Here is a 6,401-nt window from a genome sequence, read left to right on the forward strand (position 1 = left end):
AATGCTGGTATCTTTTAATGATTTTTGTTATATTTACCACAATGAATAGCATTTGTTCAGGGACTCTTTGGGCACATTCTGAGAGTAATCTTTAAAGAGATCTGTGAGGAAACTTAGGGATGTGTGATATGTTTTGAGAAATAAATCCAGGGACGTGTGCTTCTTAGTGTCCATCTGCTTATAGTCCCCAAATGTACAAAGCAACAAATAATTGGCCATTGGGCATTTGAATTCTGTGTTTTGCTTTCTGAACTACTGGCACATAAGTACTATCTACTTACTACCTTATACCTAAAAGTTGCTTTTTAAATGCACAACTTAACCCCCATTTTCACTGAAATTTCTGACATTTTATCCCCTATCACACTGTTACAAAGTGTCAGGAGCTCTCAGTTCCTAGCCTAGAACAGAAGCCAGGTCCACTAATATGTATCAGTGGGTCTGGCTGATTAGATTGATTACACAAGTTGATTTGATTCTGAGTCCAAAAGTAATCCTTTTGCAGCCGTAGTAGAATTGAATCCTCTAATGGAAAAATGTTACTTTCCATTAAAAAAAAAAAAAAAAGACTCTGAAAGAGTGACTAGTTAGAATACTTGTTAAGTTAAAAGTAGTTTCTTTTCCCGCATAAGTGTACTGGAACGTAGAGATCCAAATTCATAGTCTTCTCCAAAAGTCATTATTTTGCTCTAAACCTTTCTGGGATTTCTGTTTGTGAACTGCCTTTTAAATCATCATAATCCAGGTGATCCATGTTCATCACTTTTACATTCACAAGACATTTTTCATTTGTCTATGGCCTTTTTTTACTTCCTCAGTCTCTCTCTTCTCTCCTCCACGTAATCTTCCAAAACTCAGATCTTTCTTCTCTGTTACCTTCATGCTGGAGCCAGACCGGAGGCATTCTTAAGTCCTAGGAGTGGGTACCGCTGCAGGGATAGTGGAGCCCAACCGAGGCTACCTGGGCAGGAAGGAGCACATAATCAGGAAGCAAACTCCAGGCCACGTATAAAAAGCATCGCACTCAGAGGATGTCTGTGTTCCCAAAGTCACGGACCAGGCAAGTTTGACCAAGTCTCTGGGAACATCCGTGTTCCCATCTGTGAAATGAGGAGTGGGAGGAGTTAACCTTCTTCTCTGACAGTGTCAGAGAAGTGCTGTATGGTGTGTATTGTTTGCTTGCTCAAAGAATACAGTAGATATAACTTACTAAACCACTAAAATGGAAATAGTTGCCAGAGGCCGCTGCAAATTTAGATAGAGCAAATTTAACATGTTCGTTTAAATTCTAATACCATATGCAAAGGTGAAGAGATTGGGTGTAATTGGATGCATCCTAGGAAGTGGAATTTCCAGAGACATCTGAATAATGAGAGAAAGAGAGTGAACTTGGCAGTTCAGGTGGCCAAGTATTGTACGGTTCTGGAAAACGCTGGTTCTCGTTATGTGAGCTCTTCCCATCTGCCTTTGACTTCACCCTGCACCACCTGCCTCCTCCCAAATGCTGTGCTACTCCCTGTTGACCTCCTGGGATTCTCTCCTAACCAACTGGCTACAGATAGTGATTTTTCCTGCTGAGAGCATAGACAGGATCTAAACCCACAACCCTTGCCCCACCCCAAGTACACTAAAAACCTAAGGCCAAGATGTAATCTCAATATTTGATTCAATTCTCTTGAAAGCTGCCCAGGATTTCCCATTATCAATGTATGCTGTTTGATTTAGATTATATGCTCTTAGAGGGAACGGACCACATTTTGTGTATTTCGTCTGATTTGGCTCTGAATTTCTGCATTTAGCAGGTAATCTCTGCATTAACTCTCGAGGGAAAAGATGGCCTCAGGCTTAATAAAAGTTGATCCCAGTTCATATCATATTCCAAAATTACAGTGGACAGATGATCTCCACAGCCGCTCCTGCTGTCATATACTCTGTAAGTGTAAGGAGGACCAAGGTCACCTGTGGATGGGTGGGTGGAGCTGCCTGCCCAGGGCTGTGGTCCAGGCTCCTCTGTTGGAGCTATTCTTCATGGTTTTCCTCACAAGAAACAAGGCGTCCGCCTGTACTGGTGTGGGTCTTCCTTCCCAGCTTTGGCGGTGCTTTGGAGATTCTTCAAAAAGGGATGAACCCAATCACCTCTCCTGTCTGAGAAGCTGAGGTTGAAGCCAACTCCCTTGCAGGTAGAAAAGAGGCCAATGGGAGAGGGTCCCTATTCTGCAATTGGAGAACAGGAGCCCAGGGAGATACACAAGGACTCACTCTGGAATTACGGTAACAAGACAGGAGAGTTGAAAATAACATGAAGTAATAAGCCCCGTCACCTAACCTGCTGGGGATGGATGGGCGAGTAGATGATGGAGCTAGCAGGAGACCTTTGTCATTTAGGCCAACCCCTTCATTTTATAGGAAACTGGAATCCAGAGACAAGCAGTGACATGCTGTCTTATGCTACTGGGAATCTCAATGTTTGAACTCCATGTGATGTTTTGTGCTTCTGCTAGAAATACAGTTAGGTTAATTCTTAAACAACAACTTTCCTTCTAGAACCCTAGAGAGCCAAGGAACTGTAGGGCCACTATTACCTACCCCACAGCCGTCAGTACCAGTCTCACATCCAAAGTCCCAAGAAATTAAGTAAGCAAATAAACACATAAGTACATTTCAGCTAAACAGATAATCACAAGGTATATATTTTAAATTCCCAGGCTGATGAGGTCATTAAATAATCTAAAAGGAAGAAACTAAGCCAAAACAAATGCTATAAAATACAACTGGAATAACTGACTGACTATAAGAAAGATAAAAGAATCCCAGATTTCATATCCATAAAACCCTGATGAGTATCTCATTGATGTAAACAAAGTATATGTGTGTGCATGTGTAGACAGACAGATAAGACAGAAAGATAGATAGATAGATAGATAGATAGATAGATAGATAGATCCTCTTCTACAGATGTTTTGAGTCACCACTATAAAGAATACATGTGGCACTCCAATATCCTAGGGAAGTGGGCTATGGTTGCATTCACTGGGCAGACTGTCTGAGAAAATATTGTAGTAACTGAGGTTCTTGTGCTGTTGGGGCTAAGCTATAAAAATTAGACTCTCCTACTTCATACCATTAAACATCACAACACCTAGTATTGACAGAAGCCCCCTAAAGCTGGGTGACAGAGAGCAGGAGTTATTATGAAACTCCCCCCAGTGATGTCAAGACTTCTTCCTGGAAGAAGACAGTGACTGATGTGGCTCTTCATCTGAGTCATCTAATGGTGTATGTACAGAAGCTGTTTCTCTTTGTCCTGCCTCTTAGGAGGGCATGCTGCCCACTGGAAACTGACTCCAGGCAGTGTGAGGAGTAAGGCCAGCTCATATTGTTTATAGGCACTTTACAACCTCGGTCATCTCCGAGTGATTTATAGTGTTTGGTTTCTTCCTGGGACAGAGGAGTGCTCTGTAAATCAAGCCCTTCTCAGTTCGTCAGCCCTCTGTCAATGTTTGCTGAGTCCTCAAGTCAAAGGCAAGTCGGAACAGTGTGGAGACTTTGGCGAAGGGCTTGTTCCCCGGTGTTCAACCTCTCCATTTTGATGAAACAATTCTAGGGTGAGGTTGGCCCTAGGAATTACTCCTCTGACTCATATTCCCTTTCCTCTTCTCACACACTCAGAATGCACCACTCTGAGCACCTCATAGCCCTGAGCAGAGAGAGGCCAGGGTTGGGGCAAAGCCCTACTGGGGCCCACTCCCAAGACTGAGAAGACAAACAGGGAGGCGTCTCTCCCAAACTAATTTCTTTCATCACCCAAAGCTATTTAGGGACACCATTGCCACACACTTCATGAAGACACCTCAAACTGGTTCTAGCTCTCAGAAGTGGGAATAGAGACCTACTTAAGATCTATGAACAAAGACTAGAGAATTAAGCCAAGCAAAGAGATAGGTAGTAGGTTTGGTATCTGCCCTTCCTGTTGGGAAGAGGAGTAAGGGGCCACTGCATCTTTAGAGACCTGAGCTTATGACAGACACAGATCCTGGCCCTGAAAAGCAGTTGGACTGTTTGTGGGCATCATGTTCCATGCTTCATCTTTCATCATCTGATTCAGCAGACATTAACTCTGTTGGCTCTTAGGGTGCAAATGATGAAGACACAACACCAACCTTCAAGCAACCCACAGTTTAGAAGGGGAAGCAGACACCTAAACAGTTTCCATATAATCAGTAGATGTTAAGGCAGACTTATGCATAGAGTGCTGTTTTTCTTTTCCCAAGGACACAGGTGGTAACACACATACACATACTCTAGAACATAAAAGCTCAGTATTGTTATATGTCTCCACTCATTATTGGAGTTACAGGAATATTTCAGGTGGAGCAAGAGAAGCTCTACCAGCACTGAGAATTGAGAGTCTGCACAAGGGCTTCCTGTGTTCTACCACCTTCTCGAAGGTGCTCCCACTCTCAACATTCCGCAAGCACTAGCTCACTCTGTCTGAAACAAAAAAAGTGAGTATACAAAGGCCTGTAAAACACATAACACATTGCCTCCTTAAGGGAGGTGTCCTGTGTCTCACACTCCGGAGAACAGAGAAGATGTGGTTGTCAGCTATCCAGAGATCTGACCTGAGCTGACCTTCTGTAACTCTGAGCAAGACTATGCCTTTCTATACCTGGCAATTATTTGAATAGAATAAAATGTTTGAATAGAAATGAGGTTTTATTGGAAAGTGAAGTTGGAGAGTATTAAAGTGATGATGACAAGTGGCATTTATTCACTAATTTATGCATTCATTATGTCTGTTCTTCACAATTATATTTGGATGTCTGCTGTGTGTTAATACATTTCTGCAAAAGTCACGTATGTGTAGGAGGTAAAGATGAATAAAATGTGCCTGACCTCAAAAAGTTACCCTCCGTGTGAGAAACTTGAGTTCATCAATTAACAAAAATTCAAAAAGGAATGACCCAAGTGCTCTAATAGAAATATATCAGGGTTCCAGCTTTTGGTTCTGTATATAACAAGCTTAAAAGTTGCCATTCTGCAGCAACAAGTAAAAATTTGAACAAACTAAAAAGCCAACAACTCTTCTTAGATCTATATGATAAATGAGGTCACAGGGCAAACTGTTCCTCTCAAAATTGGAGAGCTAGACAGGCAGATACAGAGACTCACAACTTAGCGGAGCAGAAACCCAGGAGCAAGCCTCTGTGAGATCCAGCACCTGGAGAGGAAACTGTGAATTGCTGGGGGCTGAGTATGGATAAGTTTAGGAGTTAAAAACACCAGGGAAAGCCAGTAACAGGGGTCGGGATTGGGGGCACACTTTTATGAGTTTTACCTCCAAGAGCTTGACCAGTTTCTCACAGTGAATATTGGGCGGGGGGGGGGGGGGGGGGGGGGGAAATCTCCTTGTGCTCCTGGCAGAAGGAAAGAGAGGAATCATTTTGAAATATGCCAGAGCACTCTGTTCTTTTTAACAAGATATGCACTCAGGAGAAACTATTTAACCAGAACCTAAACTGCAGGGGTTTTTTATCAGAGTCTTACTGACCTAGGGGAAGGAAAACACCCAGCTACAGCTAGCTCTAGCCTTCCCCGTCGGAGAAGAGAAACACCCAACTCAAGCACACCCCAGTCATTCCTTCCCATCTAAGGGGAGTCCAGAGGAGACTGAGAAATATTTGTGAAGTTCACAGTCCAGAGGCATAGGTTCCCTAAAAGACTAAGACCTAATCATAGACTATAGAATGTTTCCTCTACCCATATACCTTACCATAACATTACTAAAAAATTATTTACAGCAGTTTCTTTAACCCAGTATATCATGTCCAGCTATCAAGAAAAAATTACAAGGCAAAAGACACAGTTTGAAGAAACAGAGCTCCTGCCTCAGCTCCCTGAGTAACTGGGACTACAGGCATGTATCACCACGCCCAGCTGAGGCAGGAGGATTGCTCGAGCCCAGGAGGTCAAGGGTGCAGTCAGCCATGTTCTAACACACCACTGCACTCCAGCCTGGATGACAGAGTGAGGCCCTGTATCAAAAAGAAGATAAGAAAGAAAATGAGGAAGAAGAAAGAAGAGAGAAGAAAGAAAAGAAGAAGGAGAAGAGAGAAGAGGAGGAGGAGGAGGAGGGGAGGGGGGGGAGGAGGGAGAGGGGGAGGAGGAGGAGGAGGGGGAGGAGGACGACGACAACAACGACGATGGAAGAGGAGGAGGAGGAGGAAAAGAAAGAGGAGGGGAAGGAAGGAAGGAAAAAAGGAAGGAAGGGGAGAAGAAAAAGAAGAGGAAGAAAAGAGAAGAGAAAAGAGAAGAAGAAGGCGGGAGGAGGAGAGGGAGGAGGGGAGGAGGGAAGGAAGGAAGGAAGGAAGGAAGGAAGGAAGGAAGGAAGGAAGGAAGGA

This window comes from Piliocolobus tephrosceles, chromosome 13 (assembly GCF_002776525.5).
Source record: "Piliocolobus tephrosceles isolate RC106 chromosome 13, ASM277652v3, whole genome shotgun sequence".
In the NCBI taxonomy this organism is placed as follows: domain Eukaryota; kingdom Metazoa; phylum Chordata; class Mammalia; order Primates; family Cercopithecidae; genus Piliocolobus; species Piliocolobus tephrosceles.